Source organism: Trichoplusia ni, chromosome 14 (genome assembly GCF_003590095.1).
Source record: "Trichoplusia ni isolate ovarian cell line Hi5 chromosome 14, tn1, whole genome shotgun sequence".
Taxonomy (NCBI): Eukaryota; Metazoa; Arthropoda; class Insecta; order Lepidoptera; family Noctuidae; genus Trichoplusia; species Trichoplusia ni.
The window spans coordinates 5,829,096-5,845,380 of record NC_039491.1 but is presented as its reverse complement, the minus strand read 5'-3'; positions in this window follow the sequence as shown (position 1 = coordinate 5,845,380).

Genomic DNA, 16,285 nt, shown 5'->3' with positions numbered 1-16,285 from the left:
TTCAAGCATTCATCATGCGACTTAATAATTGACAAATATCCCCTTGGCAGAGGATAACTTGGTACTTCTCAAAAGACTTATTATTAGAAGATTCTCGACAACTCTATTTTTTTGTTACTTCGTAATCTCGGACAGAATCGCTGTCATTCAGTCCGAAAAAAAATTCATGAAGTTAGGCCCAGTAGTTTTTATTGAGAAATAAAGTAATAAAACCTGTAAATTAAAAAGCACAGTTTTAAAAATCATGAAAAAAACGAGAGTCCCCCAGCATTCTGAATTGAGTTATACAACTGAATTAAAACGAAACATTTTTTCCATTAAAGACAAGATTACTTCAGTATTAAACACATCGACCCAAGACGATTTAGTGTACTTATCGTTGGATCCCTTCGCCAAATGTAAAGAGATTCTGTCAAAAATAAACCACCTCCTTAGTGAAGTAGATTTGGTGTCGAATAGTTGCGGTAGAAAATAAATCTTTAAGCTCACAGACAGGTACCATTTGGTTAGTCGAAGCTGCATTGCGTTTGTGTGCTTTAGCAAGATTTTATTTGAGAATCTAAATCAGGCGTATAGTTTTAGGGTTTTGATTAGTAAAGTTAAGTTTTTCTTCTGGTTATTCAAGTTTAAGTATCAACAATGTAATTAGGTAAAGGTGTTTTACAACGTCGTATTATTTTTTTGTTTCATTTCTCAATGTTCCCAAAGGAAATGTGTTCACTTTTTGAAGACTTGAATATTACTTGTATCAAACATAACACCTATTTCAGATCTACTTTAGAGATGAAGTCGTATATTCAGAATGACAGTATGCCAACTTCCGTGATTATCGCGATTTTAACGAGCGTATACATTTTAGAACTATTCTTATAAGTTTCGCGCGACTTATTTAAAAAAAAGCACACAGTGTTGCAAAACGGAAGGCCAGATGTTCTATAAATTGTAAGTTTCTTTGTTCTTGGCGGAAAATTTTCGAACTGTATAGCGTAGTCCGCGTTCATTATTGCTTGGAAATATTTACTAAAGTTTACTATTCACTACACATGGGAGACGGCATTGTAAGGCGGTGTATCCACTTTTCTTGCCTTTATATTTCTAAAACGTTATATACTTTATGACTCCAATGTGTCCGATTAAGTTATACAAACAACATGTTGATTCTTGATCGTTCTATATCGCTATTTGAAAACAAAATAAAAACCATATACAAATGAAAAGTAATTGTTATTTTACAGTTGTCAAACTAAAGTAGTAGAAAAATTTATTTTTTATTAAAACAAAATCGTTCTGTAGGTACAGGTAAGAAACATATTGACTTGTGTAAACTCCTCTCACTAAGTTCCAGACTTTGCAAGTTATAAAACTTTGATTTCGTAAAGCACATGCTTTTAGATAATATTACCTTCCAGCCGCTGCATTTTAACAAAACTAATTTCGTTAAGGAAACTGCAGTAGTAGTAAGTATCGTATTGCTGGCCAGCGCTTTAGTAGCTGAAAGTAAGAGGATTGCGTTAGACGTTAACACCGGCAGTATATTTATATCCCTTTGTGAAAACAGACGTATTCAAGCCATTAGCGCGTGTGACTCGCGAACTATTCGTATTAATTAAATTTAATTGTGTAGAAACAGAACACGAGACACTCTCGTAAGTGTTCAAATTAAATAGGGACACTTAATTTTCATTGTCAAGTTATAGACTTTGCTAATCTGGAAATATTTAATTGTAGTTTTAATTGTTTGATTAATACTGCTTATGTACGCAATTGATAACGATACTTATACAAAGACCGAGTTAGACTTCATAGATAAATAATAAAAAAAAACAAAACAAGCATGAAGAATCTTCCTTTTACAAAAAAATAAAATGTAACTTGCAATATCATTGCAATACATCCTTCATATAGAAGTTTTTATTTTTATTGTGAACTGTACGACCAAAACGTACCTAATAGATGTCCTCGTAAACTTTCCAATGGCTATCCAAGAGCTCTCTAACTTAACCAAGATGTACTTATTTATTTCAATTTATAGCACAGCAGTTAAAGGGTGAAAGCCAATATAAACTTCATTTGTTATTACTCTATCTTCACATAAAATATATTATATCTTGAGAAGATAATCTGTCGAATATTTTAAGTCGCATTTAGGGGATCAAAACTCAATTAGTATTGTTAAGGGGAATCGGCATGCGACATCTGGCTGCGAACACTGATGACAACTTAGCGCCTCAGGGAACGAGAGAACGATTCAAATATAACTTTGTTTTCAATAGGAGGCACATTAGCTATATGTTTGTATATTGATTTAAGTCGGATTGGCTACTGTTGTCGTATAGGTCAAATGTTAAAACTTAAAAAGAAAAATATGATTCGTAGAAACTGTGTTACTGAGGCTTATCTGAAAAAATACGTATTATCAAGTATTAGACTAACTTTTAAAGACGTTACCAACCTGTTTATTCTTAGATCATTGTACGCACTTGTACTTTACCTCGTGACTGTTCGACGGAACAAAACCAAAACAAAGTAAAATTTTAGGGAATATAATTAGCTTATCTTATTATTGTATGATGACATCTTCAAATGAACAATAACTTATTTAACCCATCATCGCACCTTTATATTCCACATAATTAGTTAAATTATTTACACAAAAAGAGCTCGCATTTCAACTCATCGCGTTTTATGTTTTTCCTGTCTGCCTGTTACCACACACGAAGCTAAGTTTATTTTTGATCTGACATAAAAATAACTGTATTTACTTAATCTCAAATGGAAAATAAATTCTACGGCCATAAAACGCTCAGGGAAAATAATATGCTGTTTGTTTTTCCTGGTCTAGTAGAGTGATGTATTTTGATTTTTGTGAACACAATCTGATAAAAGGTATCGATATCAAAGTATGTGCAAAGTGGCAATTAAAAAAAAATATTTCAACTTGAAATAATTATTTCTCAATCTAAGTTCCTGTTTTGGGATATCTATTGAATGAAGATCAAAATGATAAACGCAACATAATCAATGTTAAAAATACTAAAAGACTACTAAGCAATCGTTATAAATATAGGGCAAAAGCATTTAAAATAGACTTGTCACTTCTCAGTATTTTCGTCAAATTTTATTGGGATTGCACTCGAAGATGTTTGTAAAATTTACTGTCACACGCTATCGAAACTCATATCCAGGTTCCGATGTACAGTCGAAACACATTAGTAGAGGAGTGTAAACCGTCGGAAAATTGGACTTCGTACTGTATGCTTTATTCATGGCATCGCCATGTAACGTTCTGCAATTGTATTTCGGTGCATTTTGGGATACAAATTGGAATTTTGATGAGGAATTTACTTGACAGTTTGATATTGTAACACTACGGTAATTTGAACGATTATTTTGATAAATTAGTGACAAACGAATTACTCCAAACCGTATATTAATGTGTGAAATGTGCTATTTTGCGCACGGTTAACTGGACTATGCCGAATTTTGGAATAGGGGTTTTGTATTTGAATCGAACAATGATCATGTTTAACCAGGGCAGATTAATGAAAAATATCATCTAATATCACAAAAGTTCAAGAATAAGACATGTTTTTCCTGCAATTGGAAAGTCCAGGTAACGGAAATAATAAAGTGTTGCCCATTGCAACATCACCACATCTCTGCTTTACATCTGCCTCAAATTACAAGAGTCATAAAATACGGATGAGGAAAGAGGTTCATCTTGGACTATTAAGCAGTCGACGGACTAGCTACTGAAATCCACAAACAGCAACATTTTTAATCCCTCGTTAAAGATTGTAATAGTTAACCTGGTTGAGTGATATGGAGTGACGTGTGATTGAAAACCGTTAACGCATCAACTGATTGTATACTTGTAAACCGCCAGCATATATATTTTTATAATATGTATTACAAATGGTTTAAACAAAAATTTATATAAGCTAACCGGATTAAAAATATGTAGGCTTTAACTTTGCAAAACACAGTGAGTTTAATGACAAAATTATTGTTAGTTATCAATAGCGCTATTAAGTTACAAACCAACCTAAACGAACGCATCCAGAACGAAAGCTCAAAGAGTATTCGCTGAAGTATACAGAATCATAAAGTACATTACAAAACAGAACAAAACACAAAAATGTTACCTCAAAAATTGTCAACGCCCTAAGGTTTGCCCTCATATATCACGAGGATTTATTTTCACCTTTGCTCCTTTCTCGATTTCTACGTAACGCCTTAATTCAATATTAAATTTTGCTCTTTCCCCGTTTTCATACACGAACAGATGTCTTTACGCGTTTCGTTTTTCATATTTCACATGCACATTACATTATGGATGTAAAAGACATGTCGAGCGTAGTATCTTAGAATATTGAGCGTACGCAATGAAGTTGTTCTGAATTAATATTTAATGTGCGAAAATGTGAATGTCTCTGTGCTGTTATGCAGTGTCTTGGAAACAGAATATTTTCAGATGCAGATTTGATGAGCCAGCATTGCGTCTTTTATATTACAATCATCAAAAATTTGAGCTTCCTTTAATAATACTTCACCACATCCTCTACTTTTATACATTAATATAATTAAAGTCCGGATTCTGGGAATCCTATTCAAGTATTAACTCATTAGACTAAGCAATACGTGATTCCAAACCAGTCATTGGTTGGGTCTCAAATTTCAATACATTTACCAAATTTTATTTTCCTTATAATAATTTTATTTTACGTTATTTATATTTGAAGCATATCCATTAAATTCCCTATCTTTAGCATTTCCTTTACCAGACTCGAGAGTTGATTACGCTTCGCTATCTCTTTGCTTCATCTTTGAGAAGTCAAGTGATAAAGAACCCTTTGCATAGTATTGTTAAGAAACGAATTTGCTTAGCATGTTATAAATAAGCAAATTTTTAGGAGACGACGGTTTGGTCACAATAGTATCTGTTAAAAACGGGAATTAGGTCGAATGCTACTTAAATTATCTTTGCAGAAAAACATTGTGATAATTATAAAGCTAAGTGTAAAAAATACAGTCCTACTTAGGTAATGTTCAGTTCTCGTAATATTCATATTTAAATACAATATACTTACATATAATTAGTTATTTATTCATTTTAACAAGGAACTGAAGGGACCAAGCTAAAAAATTGTATGTAGTTCAATGAAATGTCACTAAAGTGTAACAGGATATGTCTGATCTGATCTATTGCAAACATGATTTACAACTATTACTACGCCATTGCCAATTTTGTATTTCGATTTAAACGTAGATCTAACATTCATTTTAGTACTAAATTGAATAATCACGTGTTATATTGAATAAGCTACTATATTTGTAGGATATATTTAACACATACAATGCTTAAAATGTTGTAAATATTTCTCATAAAGAGGACAACAATAATACAGATTAAATTTAATAATGATTCGAAACGCACCGAAGGTATTCCAATTAGTAATTATGTGAACTTTCCAATTTTCTACATGCATGCACAGCAAATACAAGACGGATAAATCTATAAGACATTATCACTTACCTAATAATATAAACAATTACGCTGTTAAACAATCTATCGCTTCAGTAATTCTTAGATCTAAATTCGAAATTGCTCTGTCCAGTTTTAGTAGACCTATGCAGTTCCACCAAAATGGTTAGGGTAAGTGTTAGTCTGTAGGTCTCGTTATGGCAGTAGGTGTGTGGCAAGGCGTGCCGTATTGTATCTCTCATTATATCGTTCCGGTTGAATGTGACACTATCGCACACCGGGCCTGTCAGTAAACAATCAATGTTTGGAAAAATCAACGATAAGAACGGTTTGAAATATTCTGATTGACGCAGCGATAGAGTAATGTGTAAGGATTGTTTGTGCTTGTTATCCAATGCAGTCTGTTCAACTTTTAGAAACTTTCACTTGTGTAGTAACACTAGATGGGGCGAGTTATATATTTCATATATACGTTTTGCTAATTTGTTATATCCTGATCCTGGCTAATCAATTAACAACATAATTTATCACATTAGTGTTATTTTGCGTATGTCAAGCACCTGAATGACCCCAGATAAGATTGCACAAAGACAGTCACTGCTGAAATCGCTGTCTTTAAAAAGTCACAAGTAAGTCTGCAACATTTCTTTATTCATAAAATTCTTTTGTATTATGAACTTCTTGGTGAGTTCGAGCATAACTCATCTTGTCCTCCCCTTCACTCGACATTCTGCATCCATAAAACTTACCTTATTGGGCAACCGCAAAGTCACATTCCGGGAGCCATTAGTCTAAGGCCCGCATTCTCAAATTACTTCCTGAGGTACGTGAATGGCCGAACCGCCTCTGACGACACTTGCAATTTGTCTACCCCGAGGTTGCAACAGATGTCTCCAAAATTACAAATTATTCTCCAAACAAAGTTATCGTGAGAAATATGCAACGGTAACTTAGCAACCCATTGACGTAGTCCTTAGTGGAACGGCTTCGTATTGACGGTTCCCAGGTCAGTCGAAGTGTTATTGAGTGTTCCTGTTTCGAAAGTACTCAATTGCTAAAGGGTCCTCTATGATATAGTATTATATAGTGATAACACTAATCTGACTCATGGAATATAAAAAAAAAACTAACAGAAGAATAACTCTAACTGTAACTACTAACACTAATCTGACTCATGGAATATATAAAAAAACTAACAGAAGAATAACAAAAAGTAAGCTAAAAATTCTACTGCGTATCATTCTGGTAGGTATTCAGAAGAAATTTGGTATGGTGTACTTTAAAAAATCTATTTATTACCCGAAGTCGGCCTAAGTCAATAAACATTGAAACTCGCAAGCGTAAAATTCAATATTGAAAAAAGGCAGTGCATTTTAATCAAAATGGCATTAGTATAATCTTATAGGAATGTGCGTAGTGATATTGGACACACTGAAATCCCGGTTTGCTTATTAATGGTGCGCGGTAAACGACCGTGGCATTTTTTTAAAATAATTTAAATTTTAGGAAATCTTTTAAATTTATATGTAAAATTAAATTAAGATATTTTTATCTAAATGTTAAGTAAGCAATAAAATAAAACTTGTAACTTTTTAGGTATTTGTTTGGTAAATTTTATCAATTAGAAATTACAGTACATAATAATTAATAATTATAGTACATATATTATAAAGCAGTTAAACTTACAGTACAGTTTCTTTTTTTTTTAAATGATTTCGTGCAACAAAATGAATCAAAGTGCCTCTGATTTGCTTGTCGTAATTTTTGTCCGTGTGTATCAATCATAGCTAAAGGGTGCCACGTGGTTCGTCATAGCCACGCCATTAAATAGGGACAGTCGAATCCTGGGATTTAAAACTTAAAATTAAATAGAATTTATGATCGTTTGTAAGTTATTATGTTCCTACTTTCTATTATCTGTAATCTAAATGACATTAGGTTCAAGAAGTATTGTTAATCCAACAAAGAAAATGATCGGAATGAATTTAATTGCGATTCTTACAGTAAAACTGTTCTCCTCGTACCTATAGGTACATAAAAATACTTTACCGGTCATTTATTCATAGCACCGCATTTCAACACGTACAACCTACTGTTTTATTAATTTATAATTATAAAATTTTCTCATGACATTTTGTGCCAAATTATAATTACAGCTTTTTACCAATGGCGATGCTCAAAAAATTTTAATTAAAAATATTCATTAAAAAATCTTTGGTCGTACATATCGGCTTTTCGAAGGGGGGTTTAATCAGAGTTACAAATTCAATTTAGCCCGCCGAGGCCCGATTGGGGACGATATCGGAATAATTTGCATAGTTATTATAAACATGGGTCAGTCCTGCATAAACTGTGCTCGATGACAGCTACCGCCTCTCCGATGCAAATAATGTACACGAATTAGGGTGAATGGATGTGACTATGTGCCTATAGAGGTGTTTGCTGCCATGTTCGGGTGCTGCTAAATGTATGATGTGATTTTAATAAATCTGCCGCAGTTTGCGTGTTGCTGTAGCGCGATAGTTTTACCCATGCCACTTTTGAACAGAATAGATGTCTACATTTTTTTTTACTTTATTTATCAATTCTTTTGTTTCGTGATCAGAATTGATGAGCTATCGCCATCATAATAGTAGGACTGTACTTTCTCGTGATAGGAAGATGCCACTCCGGGCTAAATATCTAAAGTTTGAAAAAGTCATATGGAAGGTCTACTAGGAATAAAGGTTACAAAATTCCTAACAATTTATTTTGAAAACTAGTTACGCGTGTGTGCCTTCAGCTCAACACAAACGTTTTGCATCTACCTTTTTCATGCGAATACCTGTACAGTTTGGACTATGCAGTATTCATTGTCTATATTGCCCGACCATTGTGAAGTTTTGAAATCGAGATTGAATAGGCGTTTGAAAGACAAGTGTGTTAGGACCGGTGCTATAACCGCCTGCAATCTGGCTGGACTCGTGTTTATTTTTTCAATAAAGTTTTTTGAATATTGTTGTTCATAGCTTGTTGACTATTATGTGGCGCTTATAACTACTAAAATCTAATTTTTATATAGTCACAACATATGATAAGACGTCAGTCGGACATGTTTTTGGCGAGGTAGCTTTCGTAATCAATCATTATTTATAGAAATAAGTTCCATGACACATCTATTGTAACTATGCTCTATGCATAAAGGATGCTTTAGCCGCACTTCAGGTAAACGTACCCAATTTAAGTTGAGCCGCAATGATGCTTTCAATCGGCTCTTAGTCCTTTGTAATCCCATGGAAGGCGGGGTGCTAAGGATCTTGTTCGTTGGTTGCGGCTTACACCAAAGGCTTAGAATATAGAGTAATTGGAGGGAGCTTCAGTCTTTGTGTATCATAATCAAATGCATTCATATGATTGAAATTGTAATGAGAAGAGCTTAAAGCGTATTTATTTATTGAAATCATTCCGCCACTATCACAACACTTCACACAGTATTTTCAAAACATCATCGATATCCCAATGCTCCAGTATTTCATTAAAAAAAAACATTTTCATCTAAATATCTCGACCTTTCAATTTGCCAACACCGACCTTTATTAGTTTAAAAGTTTTAGCCCAAATATCAGACTAAAAACTTTTAATAAGCAAAAGGTATGTTAGTAACTTATCTAATAAGTAAAATTTACTTGAAAACTTGTGATCAGTTGCTATGGATGTAATAGACATACTTAGGTATAAGATGTGTGAATGGATTATCTTTTTTATCTTGAAAATACAGAACCCTCTTAGTGACTGACCCTTTTTTCCATAGTTTGTCGTGAATCGGTCAATAAGCCAATCTGTTTATCGCTGAACGTCAAAGATAAGAGAGCATTCCGTCCTTTGGCCATAAGACTATGGCATGATCTTGGATGTCAATTATTTTACCCCTGCCATGCCCTCCGAATTTAGGTCAAGAAAGCCACTAAATATTACATCCATGGCTTTGGAGGGAAAACGTTTGCGCAACTACTGCGGGGCACACAAACTTGTGCCTTGTCCTTTTCATCTTATTTATTTGAAACACTATTTCTTTTCGTCACCCAAGTTCAGAAGAATTGAGTATTGTTGTCAACAGGTATATGTGTCTACCAGTAAGACCGGCTGATAGTATTTAATGTCTTGTTGTGCCACAAGAAATTGACATTGTGTCAAATTCATTGAGTGCTTTTATGATTGTACAAAATTAATTGTGGTGGAAAATAAAATACTTTGCTATTATATTTGTTTTTGTACTTTAAAAAATAAACTAATTAGAAAATGATTAAGATACATTATATTCATTGTTATATTTGAGTGAAATAGACGACCCGAATTCATAAAGCCGTCACTCCATGCAAATTGCAAATTCGCGTTCCAAAATGGATTACTGTCAATTTGTGCGATAGTGGAAATAGCGTTCAGGATTTGTCTATTAATTTTTCTAAACTTAAATTATGTAGCACTCATTTGTTTATTTATTACGGACTGTTTATATTTAGCTAGCTATGTAAATTATGACTACACAGGCTGTTAGCAAACGAAATGTTAGATAAAAGTAGATTTAGGTAGACAGCCAGAAGCACTGTGTTTCTCTCATTACTTCTTGTCTAGTCTTCACACATTTTGACTACTTTTATTAACGTTATAACCCTTTCGTCTACCCATTTAAAGTTTCTGACTAACAAACCTCACACAATTGCAACAGTTAGTAAAAAAGTAGTTTTTGAAGTAACAATAAAAATCAAAATTTTGTCACAATAATAAAGAAGTATTCGAACAAGCTGTGGTTTGAAGTGAATTATTCATAACATTAATACAAATAAAACCACGTACATTTTTCGCCTTTGTTACGATTTCTTTACAAACGAGCGCGCTGTAAATAATTTAACTTATCAGATCGGGCCATGTTGATACAAAAACACGAATAAAATATTTACACACGTACTCGCTCAAATCTAATCAAATCGATCGATGAGAATGAATGAACAATACAAGGAGAAACTTAAAAAAGTCGAATCGTAAGACTGGTGAAAAATTTTTGACTTGGCATTTTTTAATGTCCAACTATCTATTTCTCATAGCTTACCTAATAAAACTAGGGGTTTTTTTAAAAAAAACGAATGTAAAGAAGCTTTTCAAACAATGTCTGAATTTACAGATAACTGAAGCTCAAACTTAGAGCACATACAGTTTATTATTTATTAATCATTTGAAATTGATTATAAAAGTACATATATTATGATTGAGCTGACCGACATTTGTAGTCGCAAAAAAATACGAAAACATTAAATACAACATGTAGGTACAAAGAGGTACAAAGTGTACATTCGTTTCCTACAGTTGTAAGTCTGGGCTTAGCTTAAACCGACTGATCGATAAACAGGAAAGTCCAAAGTGTATAAACAGCGCTACAACCAAATCCAACACCTAGTTTGCTTGAACAAAAAGAAACAAGGACTTATTTTAGGATCTATTCGATCTGGCTTTATGTTTTTACTTACTTTCTAGTACTACGTTTGGAATAATTTTGTTCAGTTCAAATTTAGATTGATTTTTAAACATTTTTTTCGGGTAATTCTTTGGTTATATTTAAGAAGTAGAAAAAAATCAACTATCTGATCTATATGAGACGAAAACTAAAACTTCTACAAATCATTTCCTCGAAACGGTTAAATAAAGTAAAGGGCAAATTACTCCGAATCCGAAAACGAGGATAAACCCGATTCTTATCGTCGATTAGATCTCTTACCTACCTATACATAGACACATTGTCGTGTAAATTGGAGATTTACGCACGCAATAAATCAGTCAAGGGATCGTGTGTAAGCCCGCCAATACGTTACGTCGACCAACCGCTGTCCCCTACTGCACTACCTTTGTAAAAATAACTATATCAAACGCGTTGTGACGGGTTACGGGAATAAAAATGGTTGAAAGGTAAATTTGCGGATCGTGAGTTATGGCGTATCAGTTTGAAAATTTGTGGAGATGTTACCGGGCTTAGACACGTTATAATGAACGGTCGTGACCTTGAGAACTTGGGTAAATTAATACGCCGATTATTTAAATTTATTGTAATGCTATGCGCAGAGAGTTTGCTACCGATATCTGAACTATTTAATTATTACTAATCAACTTAATGTTGAAATGGTAAACATAGCTTAACATCTATCTCTATTTTAAATTTGTGTTGTCATTGTTGTATCACCAACTATGTAATGTTTTAAATTCAAAATAAATAAATAATAAATTCATGAATTAACTCATGAACCTGTATCACAAATACATCATTTGTTATACAGGTTCATGATATACAGCCTGGTTACAGACGGTTGCATGGATTTACAGCCAGTCATACAGTGGTTCTTTAGTCAAAGGGTTCTGTTCAATTTGAGAAGACGGCTACCTTTAGAGAAGCCCTAAAAAAGACTTATTATTTTTACTATCCTACTACAGCCTAGTATCACGAAAACTTTACAATATTTTTTTAACATAACTAACACATCTGTTGGCTGCCACCTACGTTATGCAACGTCGACAACACAACTCCTTGACGTTTGGCACTTGTCCCGTATATTTATTCCTGAGGAAATCAATAAATTCGCATGTTCGGGGGCACAGTATGGTTCCATCATATTGTGAGGATAACTGTAACCAAATAACAATATTGTCACAAGTGTGACATTTATGACGTTTCGTGTTTATCTTGCTAATATTAAACGGGTTTGGTATGTTAGTACTTTATGTGTTATGTACTTTATAATTTTGGTGAAAATAGTGATCTATCTACTTAAGGTTGAAAGTCGTTTGTAGAGATGATTTTACCATGAAAAAATGATATGACAGCTTCTTATCTAAGCCTTATTATTACCTATACTTTACTTACACATGAAATTCAAACGAAATATTTTTCCAATCATTTAAAAGATGCAACAGTTTTATAGAGTCACGTATTTGTTGACTTTTGACCCAGCCGCCGCGTCAACGCTTGCTTAGGTACTCCAGTTGGCTCTGAAACTAGAAGAGCAATACCGATAAATACGCATGAGTAAACAGTTGTAATTTTTAAGTATGATTCATCCTCACAAAAGTTACTCTAAAAACATAGAACAATATCTAACTATAAACTCGCCACGACTGTTCTCACCAGTAATTAGTTTTAGAGTGACGTACTAAACAGCTAACACTTGCGAGATCAACGAGACGGTTCATAAATCTACGACATTATAAGGGTACGTACACATCTCCCGTTGCGACGATTTTCCAAGTACTACGAGAATATCGAACACGAAGAATTGCGGGGAGCGAACGACTCGCTTTACAACAAAATGCCTTGAATATTAATAGGATTAAACAAGTTTCCGCATATGTGTACTCACCTTAATCTTCCAACCTAATGCCTTGTTGTAACTACTAATTACTAATTAGACATGGTGAATATTAAATTGTCAATATTTGATTTATTATCACATTATTACTGATATGTAATTTATTATAGTATAATGACTATAAATATGCGTATTAATGTGAAATATTATCGAAGTTATAAATTGCTATTATTATCAGGTAAGCTAAACATTAAATTTCGATTAGTGTAATATGTTAACTTTCAATAATTTGTCAGTTTTCGCACTCGATTAAATGATTAAGTATTAATATTATGACAACTAGGGATCTAGTATAAGGGTAACGCATTGATACATTTTCGGGTGATCCTTTCTGTCTTTCTTACTTTTTATAATATACCTGCCACAAAATAACAGCAATCAAGTATCCAATCTTTAAGTTACGTAGTATTTGATAAACTCATACGGTACTCCAACAGGTGTATAGATGATATGCAACTAACTCTGATATCTGACTTAAATCAAAAAGTTTAAATAATTCATGTCATAACTTGTAATTTCCCTTTGACAGATACACATTTTCCCGCGAACTCTTTTCGCCCACATCATCTCCAATGTGAAGTAGAATATATGGCAACTTAACCCTATGTTGTTCCAGCCTTCTTGCGTTGTCAACCACTCAAGATTCCAAGCAATGCATAAAATAACATTCCTAAACCGTATGGGGTTGCAACTATCCCTTTGTCTCAATAAAAGAGAAAAGCAAATGTGTGTTAATAAATATACGCCATTTATTTGTATGCCCCAGCTATTTGATTTATAAGCAAACTTTATAAAAGGCTGTCACGAACTTGCAAGAGTTCAGATAAAAATATTGAGAAAGTTCATCGACCTGTCATATGTTACGGTCTACAAAATAAAAGTACAGGGAAGAGCACTCCCCAACTCATTACGGTTTGAAAGCATATCGCTACGTATTACTTATTAAGTTTAGTATTCGCGGGCTAAAGAAAATATATTCTTCGGTGAAGTGGCTTTCGTTTATTTGTGAAGTGCTGTTTGCGATCGGGTTGTGGATATAAAATCAGGAATAGGATAAAAATGTTGCAAACAAAATAAAATTCGAATAAAATAAATTTCAATTTTAGAAGGCGTTTAGAATGTTTACAAATGTCAGTCTGCCCGTGGCCATGATACCTGCAAAGGTGTCGAAACGTCGGGAACTAAAATCTAAAATAAAACCGCGATAATATCCGTAAAAGTAATTTCATTTCAATGTTTGCAAAAATTGACAATTTCTTAAAAAAGGGGGCTTACGTAAAACGAGATAAACTCATAAAACTTTAAACGGATGAAATCGCTGGGGACAACAATATTGTATGCAAGTAATACATTAGCAACTATTAAACGCGCTTTGTAGCAGCAATATTAACTTTTCATTATTCCAACTCGTATAATATTGAGCATAAATAATGCATCGGGCGCATTTTAACGATAATTACTTCATAATGAGTGCCACAATTATTATTTATTATTCCATAAGAGTGTCCAACGGCCATGAATCGCGTGACAATTCACGATATTTTAGGCTTCATGATACACAGAAGTATTTTGTTGAAGACTGTTGGAATTGTAATTATAAATAGGTATTAATCATCTCGATTTGCAATTCATTAAAACTGATATTTAAATTACAACATTTTATCTGCAAGCCCCCATAAGTGTTCAATTTTTATCTATCGACTAAGTAGAATTGGATTGAGGATCTAATTTGGACATCGTCGGTTTAATTTTACGTGAAGTACAAAAACTTTCGAACGTGAATGTGTTAAGACTATCAATGATTCTTTAAATATAAGGGTGGAATTGCAGGTGTGGAATAATTTTAAAAAGCTATTGATATTGAATTCAAAAGAATCGAAATTAAAATGCTACTGGTATTGTTATAAGAATCACTAAACTCATTAACTGTGTGTCACACTTGTTTAATATGCTGTAAATATCGTGATCGTGACAGACCTGTTCCTTCTAGCTACTTTTGAACGTAGTAGCCGCTTCCTCATATTATAATTATTACCTACTTGTAACTGTTTTTAAATAATTCAATGTAGTGCTTGAACGTTATCGTTTTTTTTTTTTTGTAGAATAAGAATAATATCGACAGGTATTGTTTCGTTTCCTAAGTGATTTTATAAAATGATTAAAACAATACATGCCGCAAATATTTTGGTTCCGTTATTTTCATTAATTGAAGAAATAAATACGGACCACAAGACAGGATGACAACAAAGTCAGTGAAAATGAATCTTATATAACTTGACACAGTCCATATGCCTTTTAAACTCAAGATTTTTATTAAAACCGCTTCAATATTAATTATACACTCTATTCTCAAGCTATAAGGTACAATTTCAAAAGTTACGTTTTGGTAGGATTCTTGTCTTGTTCGCATATTTGCATAAAAATTATGATCATCAAAGAGGCTTGACCAATTTAAGAATAAGGTCTCCCCAAAGAAATTTCGCCCACACATTTTTATTTTTTGTTTGTAATCGGATATTTGTACGAGTCGTCCTGTCCGTTTGTCCGTTAAGAATTTATGTCATTCGCTTTCAAATTACATTGCGTACGGGTTTGTTTCTTAAAGATCGTGAGCTTAAGAAAAATATCTTTTGTATTGTGACAGACGCTGCATCGTAATCTTGTTTTGGTAGTCAAGTTAAATGTTTATTTTTAAAGTATTATTTATTTAAAATGGTTCTTTCACATTGCATGTTCATTTTAGACTGTTATTGCAAAAACATAGTAATTGACTCGACAAACCACCATGTCGATAATGTAACACATATTTAAAAGTTCATTAGGTACAGGAAATTTTTTCTGTAGTTGAATTACCGCACTGCATTCATTATTTTTCTTTGAAATCGCAAAGGAATTACAGTTCAGCATAGGCACTCATTTGTAGAAATCAATAAGATTTGTAGGAAACGTTTAAATGTACTAATAAGGTCATTCACATGCTATACAGCAAACTGTTCCTTGGCATTGACAGCTATTTGTTGTCATTCGTTTAATAGGTTTCTTATTTGGAGGTGAGACAGAAAAAAATACGGAAAACCAGAGTTCTCTTTCTCTGATGTAGCTCTCTCATCACAGAATAAAAGTCATCGCTAAATGGTTTACCGTATTCTGTACATTTTGCCGTCATCACTGCTCATCGAATATCCAACAACTGAGCAGAGCTTAGTTGAAGTTTGGCCTTTCATAATGCTCGCTTTACCTCATAGCGCACCGTCCCTGGGTACGTTTACCCTCCGTATTCCCAACAACAATCACTTCTTCAAAACTGTCGCCACCTTTTCTTATTTAAAACAATTACTTTTTATCTAAATCAATGTCATAATCAATCACCAATAAAACTCAAGATTTTTATCCTTATCTGTCCTAACAAGTC